Source organism: Scardinius erythrophthalmus (genome assembly GCF_964197995.2).
Source record: "Scardinius erythrophthalmus genome assembly, chromosome: 23".
In the NCBI taxonomy this organism is placed as follows: Eukaryota; Metazoa; Chordata; class Actinopteri; order Cypriniformes; family Leuciscidae; genus Scardinius; species Scardinius erythrophthalmus.
The window spans coordinates 5,854,005-5,866,221 of NC_138243.1; positions in this window are offsets into that span (position 1 = coordinate 5,854,005).

Here is a 12,217-nt window from a genome sequence, read left to right on the forward strand (position 1 = left end):
CCAGTGAGACAACCTTTGCTTGGAGAGAGCCTTTCCCTTCAGCTTCCCACCATGACAGACAAAGAGCTGGTTTGAGGTCCTGAAACACTGCGTTCTGTCTACGTAAGAACGGAGTGCGCGTACTGGACAGAGCAGTGCCAAGGCTGGGTCTGCCTCCTCCGAGGGCAGCGCTTGCAGGTTTACCACTTGGTCTTGAAAGGGTGTGGTGGGAACCTTGGGCACATATCCAGGCCGGGGTCTCAGGATCACGTAAGAGTTAGCCGGTCCAAATTCCAGGCACGCTTCGTCAACCGAAAATGCCTGCAGGTCCCCTACCCTCTTGATGGAGGCCAATGCAACCAGGAGCGCTGTCTTCATTGACAGGAACTTAAGCTCCACTGATTGCAGAGGCTCAAAGGGAGCACAATCTGCAGAGCAGTTAAAACCACTGAGAGGTCCCAAGAGGGTATGAGAGGAGGGCGAGGAGGATTCAGTCTCCTCATTCCTCTCAGGATCAGGTCGTGCTTTCCAATGGACTTACCTTCAACTGCGTCGTGATGTGTGGCAATGGCGGCACCATACACTTTCAGGGTGGAGGGAGACAGCGTTCGCTCCAACCCTTCTTGCAGGAAGGAAAGCACGACACTGATCGGGCCTTTTCGTGGGTTCTTAAAGTTTAGAAGAACACCAGTTGACGAAGAGGTTCCACTTCAACGCATAGGCATGTCTCGTGGACGATGCTCTAGCATAAGTGATGGTAGCCACCACCGCTGGTGGTAGGGTACTCAAACCTGCCTCGTCCCGTCCAGGAACCACACATGGAGGTTTTAAAGATCGGGACGAGGGTGCCATAGGGTGCCCCGTCCCTGAGAAAGCAGGTCCTTCCTCAGAGGAATTGGCCAGGGAGGTGCTGTCGCGAGGAGTACTAGTTCTGGGAACCAGGTGCGGTTGTGCCAATACGGGGCAACCAAAATTACCTGCTCCTCTTCCTCCCTGATCTTGCGCAAAGTCTGCGCAAGAAGGCTCACTGGGGGAAACGCATACTTGCAGAGGCCCCGCGGCCAGCTGTGCGCCAGTGCATCCATGCCGAGCGTGCCCTCGGTCAGGGAATAAAACTGGTCGCAGTGGGACGAGTCGTGGGAGGCAAACAGATCTACCTGTGCGTCCCCGAACTGATCCCAAATCAGCTGAACCGGTTCTAATATGGACTAATATGTGCTGACCCCTGAGCAACGCACAGAAGAGGTGCGGGGCGAGACGTACAGCCTGCAACTCGAGGCAATTGACATGCCAAAGGCGCTGGGGTCTTGTCCTGGAGCCCGCGGCAGCATGTCCATTGCACATGGCACCCCACCCCATTGTGGAGGCATCTGTTGATACAACAACATGCCAGGAAACTCGTTCTATGGGCACTCCAGCCGAACTGACGAAGGCAAGTCAGCAGTGACTGCGCGCGCTCGCTCGTAAGCTGCGCTCACATGGCGACCGAGTCGATTTCCATACCGAGAAAAGAGTTCCTCTGCACGGAGCAGAGTTTGCTCTTCTCCCAGTTGACCCGAAGGCCCAGACAAGCTAGGTGCCGGAGCACTAGGTCCCTGTGTTCGCAAACCTTGTCTCGAGAGTGAGCTAGGATCAGCCAGTCGTCGAGAGGAACAAGGGCTGCCTCGACAACCTTCCTGAAGACGAAAGGAGACAGGGCTAGCCCGAAAGGGAGAACCACGTACTGGTATGCCTGCCCCTCAAATTATATATATATATATATATATATATATATATATATATATATATTAGGGATGAGCGAGTACAGCATTATCTGTATCTGTATCTGTTAACCATATGAATTATCTGTATCTGTATCTGTACTCGGACTGGGCGGGGCCTAACCCGGAAGTGGGCGGGATTTAATCCGGAAGTGGGTCGGGTTGTCTTGAAATGGGCGGGGCTTTAACCAGTATGTTATTTTAAGCATGCAATTGATATGGGTTGATCAGAAATTGTTATATTTATTGCTGATTAGAAAACTATTTACATGACAGCATCAGCATTGAGCTTCAGATCAATGGTTTTGATCACGATAACAAACAAACTACAGAACAAGTTTTGCAACAATGAATACAACACATGCGGTTGCAATTATGAAGTAAAATGTAATGAACAAGAGTTTTCATCTCAACTAGGGCTGGGTGATATGGACCAAAAGTCATATCCCGATAGATTTAGGCTGAATTTCGATATACGATATATATATCCCGATATTTTTTATTTTTCATGTTTTATTTTTTTCAAAATTTGTTAACACACACAAGTACTGTCCCCCTTCACTTAACATAAATTGTAAGAATGACTAATAGTAAAGACTAGTACTAATAAACATTAGGCCTATGCTAAAGGTATTAAATAGCAGTCCCAAACTAGTTTTTGTTAATACAATGTTGGTATGAGCCACCACAGTCATTTAAAAATATAAAAAAATAACACAAAGAAAAATAGTGGCATTTTGTGGTTAATATGGAAACGACAGTTACCATGGTGAATACACAATACGCTGATTTCACGCAGCCGCCATTTTGAAGTCGAAAGTGAGGCTCCGGTGGGAAAAACCCCGGAAGTAAAGATAAACAACAATGGCTTTGGACTACCAACCTAAAGCTGCTGCCGCGATTTACACTTTTGGATGTTAATATCCAATATAGGATATTTATATAGTTCATTCCTGCTTCTTTTTTTACTTTCTGAATAATATTAAAAAAATATTTTATTTATAAATGAATTTCACTGTATATAGTCTAAAGTATGAAAGAAATGTATGTACAGTTTTAGAATTGACAAAACATCATTAAACACGACAATACGCCATCGCATTCACGACTCTCCTATGATTAAAGGCGACACTTCCGGTTTTCTTCCCACCGGAGCCTCGCTTTCGATTTCAAAATAACGGCTGCGTGAAATCAGCGTATACTAACAAGAACTGTCAATGAAACATGGAAACTGCTCCTGGTGAATAGAATGAAAATCATACCTGCATTACTTTTATTTCGTGTAATTTACAACGTAACGGCGTTGCATGCTCGTAGTTTCTTTTGCACTTTATATACAGTGAGGCGATACACAGCGCACGCCGCCGCATTTGTGCGTGCAATTGAGTGTGCGCTACGACTACAGTATAATGGCTGACAGGACAAAAAAGTCAGTTTTTTCTGAGGTGAAAGACTTTATTTCATGTTATAACATAACATGCTCTAAACACGCACGCAAAGTGGAAAAGGAGGGGCACGGGGAGCAGTGCAGAGAGCTCCGGGTCAGCTCTGCTTGGAGCAAGGATCACAGCGCAAATTTGAACTATATCGATATATGCGATATGGTCTAATTCCATATCGCGTTTAAATGTATATATTCGATATATCGCCCAGCCCTAATCCTAACTTAACTTTAAAAAAAAAAAAATCCGAGCACAGATATTGACTCGTATTACTTGTATAATACTCGTACTCGACAAAAGTGCTTTATACGTACCGGATACTCGTTTCAGCCGAGTATCCGGCTCAACTCTAATATATATATATATATATATATATATATATATATATATATATATATATATATATATATATACTGGTATGCCTCATTTGCATATTTAAACATGACATTTCAGAAAACTTATAATACAAAAAATGTCTGTCTCTATGTAAGTGAAAAACTGGAAAGGTTTTATGGTGATATCTATAACTTAAAAATTTTACCCTATCCACCTGTAGTGTTTCGGCTGTGAATAATGCACCTATTGTTTCGATAACAATTACAAGAAAATGGGACCCTTATTTCAATGTTATATGGTGGATCCTTATTCAGGAGACATTGAACTTTCTAAAAATGTGGTATAACAACTTTTCCTCAAAAATGCCTACAGGGTTACACAATCTTGAAGATTCGGACCTGACTATTAGAATCGCGTGGAAAGACAGTATGTCACGTTATAAAAAGGCCCTAAAAGCGGCCAGGGCTGAGCATCTCCGCAAACTAATAGAAAATAACCAAAACAATCCAAGGTTTTTATTTAACACCGTGGCTAGACTAACAAATAAACAAGCGTCACCGGAACAAAATATCCCGTTACAGTTTAGTAGTAATGATTTCATGAACTTCTTCACTGAGAATATAGAAAGCATCAGAACCACAATTGTAAACGTTCAATCTTCAATCGCGCCTTATAATTCAGCCTCAATTATCACCCCGCAAGAACAATTACAGTGCTTTACAACTATAGAACAAAAAGAGCTAAATAAACTTATCACTTCCTCTTAAACAACAACATGTTTATTAGATCCTATACCAACTAAATTACTGAAAGAAGTGTTACCTATAGTGGAAGAGCCTCTCCTCAATATTATTAACTCATCTTTATCTTTAGGTTATGTTCCAAGAACATTTAAATTGGCAGTTATAAAACCACTCATTAAGAAACCACAATTAGATCATAATAACTTAGCAAATTATAGACCAATTTCAAATCTTCCATTTATGTCTAAAATATTAGAAAAAGTTGTGTCCGCTCAACTGGGCTCTTTCTTGCAAGAAAATGACATCTATGAAAAGTTTCAGTCTGGTTTTAGGCCGCACCATAGCACTGAAACTGCACTCGTTAAAATCACAAATGATTTACTTTTAGCTTCTGACCAAGGCTGTATCTCAATATTAGTTTTACTTGATCTTAGTGCTGCGTTCAATACTATAGATCACACAATACTCTTAGATCGACTACAAAATTATACTGGCGTTCAAGGACAAGCATTAAGCTGGTTGAGATCATACTTATCTGACCGCTATCATTTTGTCTATTTAAATGGAGAAAAATCGATCATAACTCCAGTAAACTATGGAGTGCCGCAAGGATCTGTGTTAGGCCCTCTATTATTCTCAATATATATGTTGCCACTTGGAAATATTATAAGGAAACATGGAATTAGTTTCCATTGTTATGCTGATGACACTCAAATACATATTTCATCACGGCCGAATGAAAACGCTAAATTATCTAAACTGACAGAGTGTGTTAAAGATATAAAAGATTGGATGACGCGTAATTTTCTTTTATTAAATCCAGACAAGACAGAGGTACTACTTATCAGTTCAAAAAAACACCCACAAAACCTCTCACAATACAGTTTTAACATAGTAGGATGTCCTGTTACTTTATCCTCTAAAGTAAAAGACCTGGGTGTTATATTAGATTGCAACCTGTCTTTTGAAAATCATATTTCATATGTTACAAAAACAGCATTCTTCCACCTTAGAAACATTGCTAAGCTACGTAATATGCTATCAGTTTCTGATGCAGAAAAGTTAGTTCATGCATTCATGACCTCGAGACTAGATTACTGTAATGCTTTATTAGCTGGTTGTCCTGCATCCTCAATAAACAAGCTACAGTTAGTCCAAAATGCAGCCGCTAGAGTTCTTACTACAGGGTGGGCCATTTATATGGATACACCGTAATAACATGGGAATGGTTGGTGATATTAAAGTCCTGTTTGTGGCACATTAGTATATGTGAGAGGGGGCAAACTCCTCAAGATGGGTGGTGACCATGGTGGCCATTTAGAAGTCGGCCATCTTGGATACAACTTTTGTTTTTTCAATAGGAAGAGGGCCATGTGACACATCAAACTATTGGTAATGTCCCAATGTCCCAAATAGTCCCAATGGGGCTATTTTTTTTCCTTTACTCCTATCAAAATGAAACTTTACACAATGAAAGTACCCATGAAAAGTAATTTTGTTTTGTATTACAAGTTTTTTTGAAAATGAATTTTAATATGCAAATGAGCTATACACTAATCGAATATGCCCAAAATACACCCAAATAGGCTTCATTTTTTTCCTTTACTCCTACCACAATAAAACTTTACATAGTAAAAGTATACATGAAAAGTAACTTTTTTTGTATTACAAGTTTTTTTTTTTTTTAAATGAATTTGAGTATGCACATGAGCACCACACTTTATGTCCTAATTTGGCAGAAACACCATTCATATGTATGACAAATACATTGGCCCAATCCTCATCCAATCATCCTACTGCCAATAAGTGATGGCAATGCTGCTTTTAGACTGACCTCTAACCTGAAAACTGCCTGGCTTGGTAGTACCTGCCAGGGGTATAACCCCCGCTGGTATTGTCAGGATGTGGCAAAAAGATCCAAAAGCAAAGGTATCTCAGTTCAAAGTCTTTAATAAACAACAAAAACAGGAAAGATGATCGCTCAAAACTGGAACTCAAATAGCGCCCTCCAGGAAGACAGCTTCTCAGTGGATACTTTGTCAGGAGAGATAATGTAGAACAGAAAACACTTCTTCTCACAATAGGAACCTCGTTGTAGTAAGCAGTCCGAGCAGAGATAACTCAAAGAGAGGTTCACCACAGCTGATAGCAGGAGACAGGGCAGACTAAGGCGAATGCTGCTACACAAGACAAGACAGAGGTAAGACTTCTGCTGACAAAAATGGAAGAGCGTTACTCACAAAATAATCCGACACAGACAGGGGGGAACAAACACCAGAAGTAGACCGAGTAATCAGACAAGACAAGACACAGGTGAGAGCGCAAAGCAGCGTGCGCGCGAGTAATCAGACAAGACTAGACACAGGTGGGAGCGCAAAACAGCGCGAGCGCTGATAGTAATGATCAACAGATGATGACAGAGTGTAAACATGGAAGTGTGTGTGTGGGCTAACGAATGAGTGAGATGAGTGTGTAAATGAGTGCTTGAATGAGTGTGTGTGTGGTAGTTAGAGAGTGAGAAAGAACAGAGAAGCAACCCAGATCCTGACAGTACCCCTCCCTCAACGAGCGCCACCAGGCGCTCCCAAGGGAGAGGTCTGGCGAGACCGGTAGGACGTCCCGGGCCGGAATCCACCGCCTCTCCTCAGGACCGTAGCCCTCCCAGTCCACCAAGAACTGGTGGCCACGCCCCCGAGGACGAACATCAAGCAGCTTGCGAACTCTATAAATGGAACCCACCTCGTCAAGAGGTGGAGGGGGAAGGGTGGGACGGGTGGGAGCGCGAATGACCGGTTTGATACAGGATACATGAAAAACTGGGTGTACCCGGCGTAACTGACGAGATAATCTTAGCTTGACTGCGACCGGACTAAGAACCTTTAATATAGCAAAAGGACCAACAAAACGGGGCATAAGCTTCCTAGAGCCCTCGTGAATGGGCAGATTATGGGTGGAAAGCCACACCTTCTGCCCACAAACGTAACGAGGGGCTTTAACCCGACGACGATTCGCAGCTCTACGAGTGCGCGCTCTAGTACGACATAACGCAGATCTCACTCTCCTCCAAGTACGCTTGCACCTTTGAATAAAAGCCTTTACGGACGGCACGGCAGTCTCAGGCTCCTGGGACGTAAAAAGTGGAGGTTGGTAGCCGAGGCAGCCTTCAAACGGGGAAAAACCAGTGGTGGACGAGGGTATAGAATTATGGGCATATTCAGCCCAGGATAACTGATCGCACCAAGAAGCTGGGTTCTGTGAAGTTAAGCTGCGCAACATACGTCCGAGAATCTGATTGGTACGTTCGGCTTGCCCATTGGTCTGAGGATGGAATCCTGACGATAAACTGGAGGAAGCCCCAATCAGTCGGCAGAATTCCCTCCAGAACTGAGAGGCGAATTGGGGCCCTCTGTCTGACACAATGTCCGAAGGAAGACCATGAATCTTTAATACGTGATCTACCATTATCTGGGCGGTCTCTCGGGCGGACGGTAGTTTAGGAAGCGGAACAAAATGAGCCGCCTTGGAAAAACGATCGACTATAGTAAGAATAACAGTGTTCCCGGCGGATGACGGAAGACCTGTTACGAAATCTAAAGCAATGTGCGACCAGGGGCGTGACGGAATAGGAAGTGGTCTTAGGAGACCCGCAGGCGGAGTATTGCTTGACTTAGTTTGGGCACAGACAGAACAAGAAGCAACGAATCGACGTATGTCCCGTTCTCTAGTGGGCCACCAAAACCTTCGGCGAACAGCGGCCAAAGTACCCTTAACTCCAGGATGCGCGACTAATTTAGAGGCGTGACCCCACTGGAGAACGGATGAACGAGCAGTCTCGGGAACGAACAACGTTCCTTTCGGGGCACGCGGAGGTCTGACAACGAGTGAAAGAGCTCTCTTCACAGTCTGCTCAACTCCCCAGACGGCTACTCCGACCACGCAGTGCTGAGGTACAATAACCTCCTTGGTCGAAGCCTCCTCTGTGGAGCCGAACTGCCGTGAGAGAGCATCGGGCTTAAGGTTCTTAGAACCTGGCCTAAAAGAGATCGAAAAGTCAAAACGACCAAAAAATAAAGCCCAGCGGGCCTGACGAGCGTTAAGTCTCTTGGCGGAGCGGATGTATTCGAGATTACGGTGGTCTGTCCAAACGATAAATGTAACACTGGTTCCCTCTAACCAGTGCCGCCACTCCCCCAAAGCTAACCGAATCGCCAAAAGCTCCCGATTACCAACATCATAATTGCGTTCAGCCGGTGAAAGACGATGGGAAAAGAAAGCGCACGGATGAACCTTGTCATCTAGAGAGGAACGTTGCGACAAAATAGCCCCAACCCCTACGTCGGAAGCGTCGACCTCGACTATAAATTGTCTCTCAGGATCCGGGGTGACTAAAATGGGCGCGGAGGTGAACAACCTCTTGAGTCGATCGAACGCATCTTGTGCCATCACTGACCAAACAAACTGAGACTTAGTCGAGGTGAGAGCAGACAGAGGGGCTGCTACCTGACTAAAGTTACGAATGAATCGTCTGTAAAAGTTAGCAAAACCTAAAAATCGCTGGAGAGCAACTCTAGACTCCGGAACAGGCCAATCGAGAACCGCCCGAACCTTTTCGGGATCCATGCTGATACCTTCAGCAGAGACCACCGAACCAAGGAAAGTGACCGATCGAGAATGTAAGACGCATTTTTCAGATTTAACGAAAAGACGGTTCTCGAGTAATCGTTGTAAAACCCGGCGAACGTGTTGTACGTGTACTTCGAGTGAGGAAGAGAAAATAAGGATATCGTCCAGATACACGAAAACAAAGACATTTAACATGTCACGCAAGACGTCGTTGACCAATGCCTGAAATACAGCGGGAGCGTTGACCAGCCCGAAAGGAAGAACGCGATATTCAAAATGACCAATAGGGGTGTTAAACGCGGTCTTCCATTCGTCCCCCTGCTTAATACGAACGAGATGGTATGCGTTGCGCAAGTCCAACTTTGTGAAGATCTTTGCGCCGACGACATAAGGGGCAAGGGATAGCGGTTCTTAACCGTTATGTCGTTCAACCCTCGATAATCGATGCAAGGACGCAGCGAACCATCCTTCTTCTTCACAAAGAAGAATCCTGCACCGGCAGGCGAGGAGGATGGGACAATAATCCCGGCGTCAAGAGATTCGGAGAGGTATTTTTCTAAAGCCTCTCGTTCGGGCGCGGAGAGGGAATACAATCTACCGCGGGGTGGCGTGGAGCCAGGGAGGAGATCGATGCAACAATCGTAGGGACGGTGAGGCGGGAGGGAAACAGCCCGGGAACGACTGAAAACCGCCCGCAGATCGTGGTACCTCTCCGGAACTCCAGTCAGATCACCAGGCTCCTCCTGAAAAACAGAAACAGAAGGGACCACAGGAATAGCAGACACTAAACAATTAACATGGCAAGAAAGACTCCAAGACAAAATAGTACATTTAACCCAGTCAATATGAGGATTGTGTTGGACTAGCCAGGGATGTCCTAAAACAATGGGGGTATAAGGAGACTGAAAAATGATAAAAGAAATTGTCTCTTGGTGGTTTCCTGAGATCGTCAGACTCACCGGGCTGGTGACACGGTGAACCTTAGACAGAAAACTACCATCCAAGGCAAAGACAGTGGTGTTACCCTTCAAGTCCACCAGGGGGATGTTATGTTCCCGAGCCCAACTCTCATCAATGAAGTTCCCCTCAGCCCCCGAGTCGATCAGCGCAGGACATGATACGGTGGAACCCGCCCAACGAAGAATCGCGGGCAGAGTAGTACAAGACCTGGATGGAGAGGATGTTACAGCCGCGCTCGCCAGTACTCCTCTGTCTACTGACAAGCTCTGGCTTTTACTGGACATGAAGCAGCAAAGTGGCCAGCCGCGCCACAATAAAGACACAGTCTGTTGGAAATGCGACGTTGTCTCTCATCCGGCTGAAGACGAATGCTACCCAACTGCATGGGCTCTGGATCAGGTCTGGTAGTAACAGAAGGCAGCTCGCGAAGAGTGGCGGAAGCTGCGCGAGCACGTCGCCGTTGCTCAAAACATTTATCAAGGCGAATCGCCAGCTCTATCAGTTGGTCGAGCTGGGACGGTGAGCCACGAGCATAAATCTCCTCCTTCAAATCCACATTTAAACCCTCCATAAAACGTGCAGCCAAGGCAGGCTCATTCCATTCGCATGTGGTGGAAAGAGTGCGAAATTCAATTGCGAAATCGGCCACTGTTCTCCTCCCCTGACGGATCGTGGTGAGAAGTCGCGAAGCCTCGCGTCCAAAAACCGACTGGTCGAAAACCTTGACCATCTCCTGCTTAAAGAGATCAAAATGGTGGCAACAGAGAGTACCAGCCTCCCAAACGGAGGTCCCCCACTCACGAGCGCGCCCAGTCAGTAATGAAATCACATAGGCGATGCGGGCGCGATCCTCAGCATAAGTCTGTGGTTGCAGGGAAAAAACCACCTCACATTGAGTCAAAAAGGCTCTACACTCAGTAGGCTCACCTGCATAACATGGAGGATTGTTCACACGAGGTTCTGGAAGTGATGGATGACTCGGAACAACTGGCGATTCCTGATGTGCATGAAGAAGGCGAGCAGAAAGATCATTAACCTGTGCAGCCAAACTCTCCACCGCATTTCTGGAAGCGGATAATTCCTCCTCGTGACGACCCAGCATCACTCCCTGGATCTCTACAGCAGAAAAAAACGATTCCTCCTTTGCTGGATCCATAATGGTCGGATTATTCTGTCAGGATGTGGCAAAAAGATCCAAAAGCAAAGGTATCTCAGTTCAAAGTCTTTAATAAACAACAAAAACAGGAAAGATGATCGCTCAAAACTGGAACTCAAATAGCGCCCTCCAGGAAGACAGCTTCTCAGTGGATACTTTGTCAGGAGAGATAATGTAGAACAGAAAACACTTCTTCTCACAATAGGAACCTCGTTGTAGTAAGCAGTCCGAGCAGAGATAACTCAAAGAGAGGTTCACCACAGCTGATAGCAGGAGACAGGGCAGACTAAGGCGAATGCTGCTACACAAGACAAGACAGAGGTAAGACTTCTGCTGACAAAAATGGAAGAGCGTTACTCACAAAATAATCCGACACAGACAGGGGGGAACAAACACCAGAAGTAGACCGAGTAATCAGACAAGACAAGACACAGGTGAGAGCGCAAAGCAGCGTGCGCGCGAGTAATCAGACAAGACTAGACACAGGTGGGAGCGCAAAACAGCGCGAGCGCTGATAGTAATGATCAACAGATGATGACAGAGTGTAAACATGGAAGTGTGTGTGTGCGCTAACGAATGAGTGAGATGAGTGTGTAAATGAGTGCTTGAATGAGTGTGTGTGGTAGTTAGAGAGTGAGAAAGAACAGAGAAGCAACCCAGATCCTGACAGGTATAGTCTTCAGGGTCACGGAGGCACACAAGCCTCCCACCATGACAAGTTAGCAACAACAGGGGAGGTTTCTTTTTGGTGTTTTTTTTTTTTTTTTTTTTTTTTTTTTTTTAACTAACCTAGATATTGCTGTTGCTAGCTTCTCATAACACCGCAAAACTACTTTACAAACGGTTGAAGTCTGATGTGTGGCCCGCCTGGTCTGAAATACTTGCTAACTACAAAAAGAGAAGCAGTTTTGGTACCATACCATACCATCTTCTTCCACTTATCCGCGGCCGGGTCGCGGGGGCAGCAGTCTAAGCAGAGATGCCCAGACTTCCCTCTCCCTAGACACTTCCTCCAGCTCTTCCGGGGGGACACCGAGGCGTTCCCAGGCCAGCAAGAAGACATAGTCTCTCCAGCGTGTCCTAGGTCTTCCCCGGGGGCTCCTCCCAGTGGGACGCGCCCGGAACACCTTCCCGGGAAGGCGTCCAGGAGGCATCCGGAACAGATGCCCGAGCCACCTCAGCTGACCCCTCTCGATGTGGAGGAGCAGCGGCTCTACT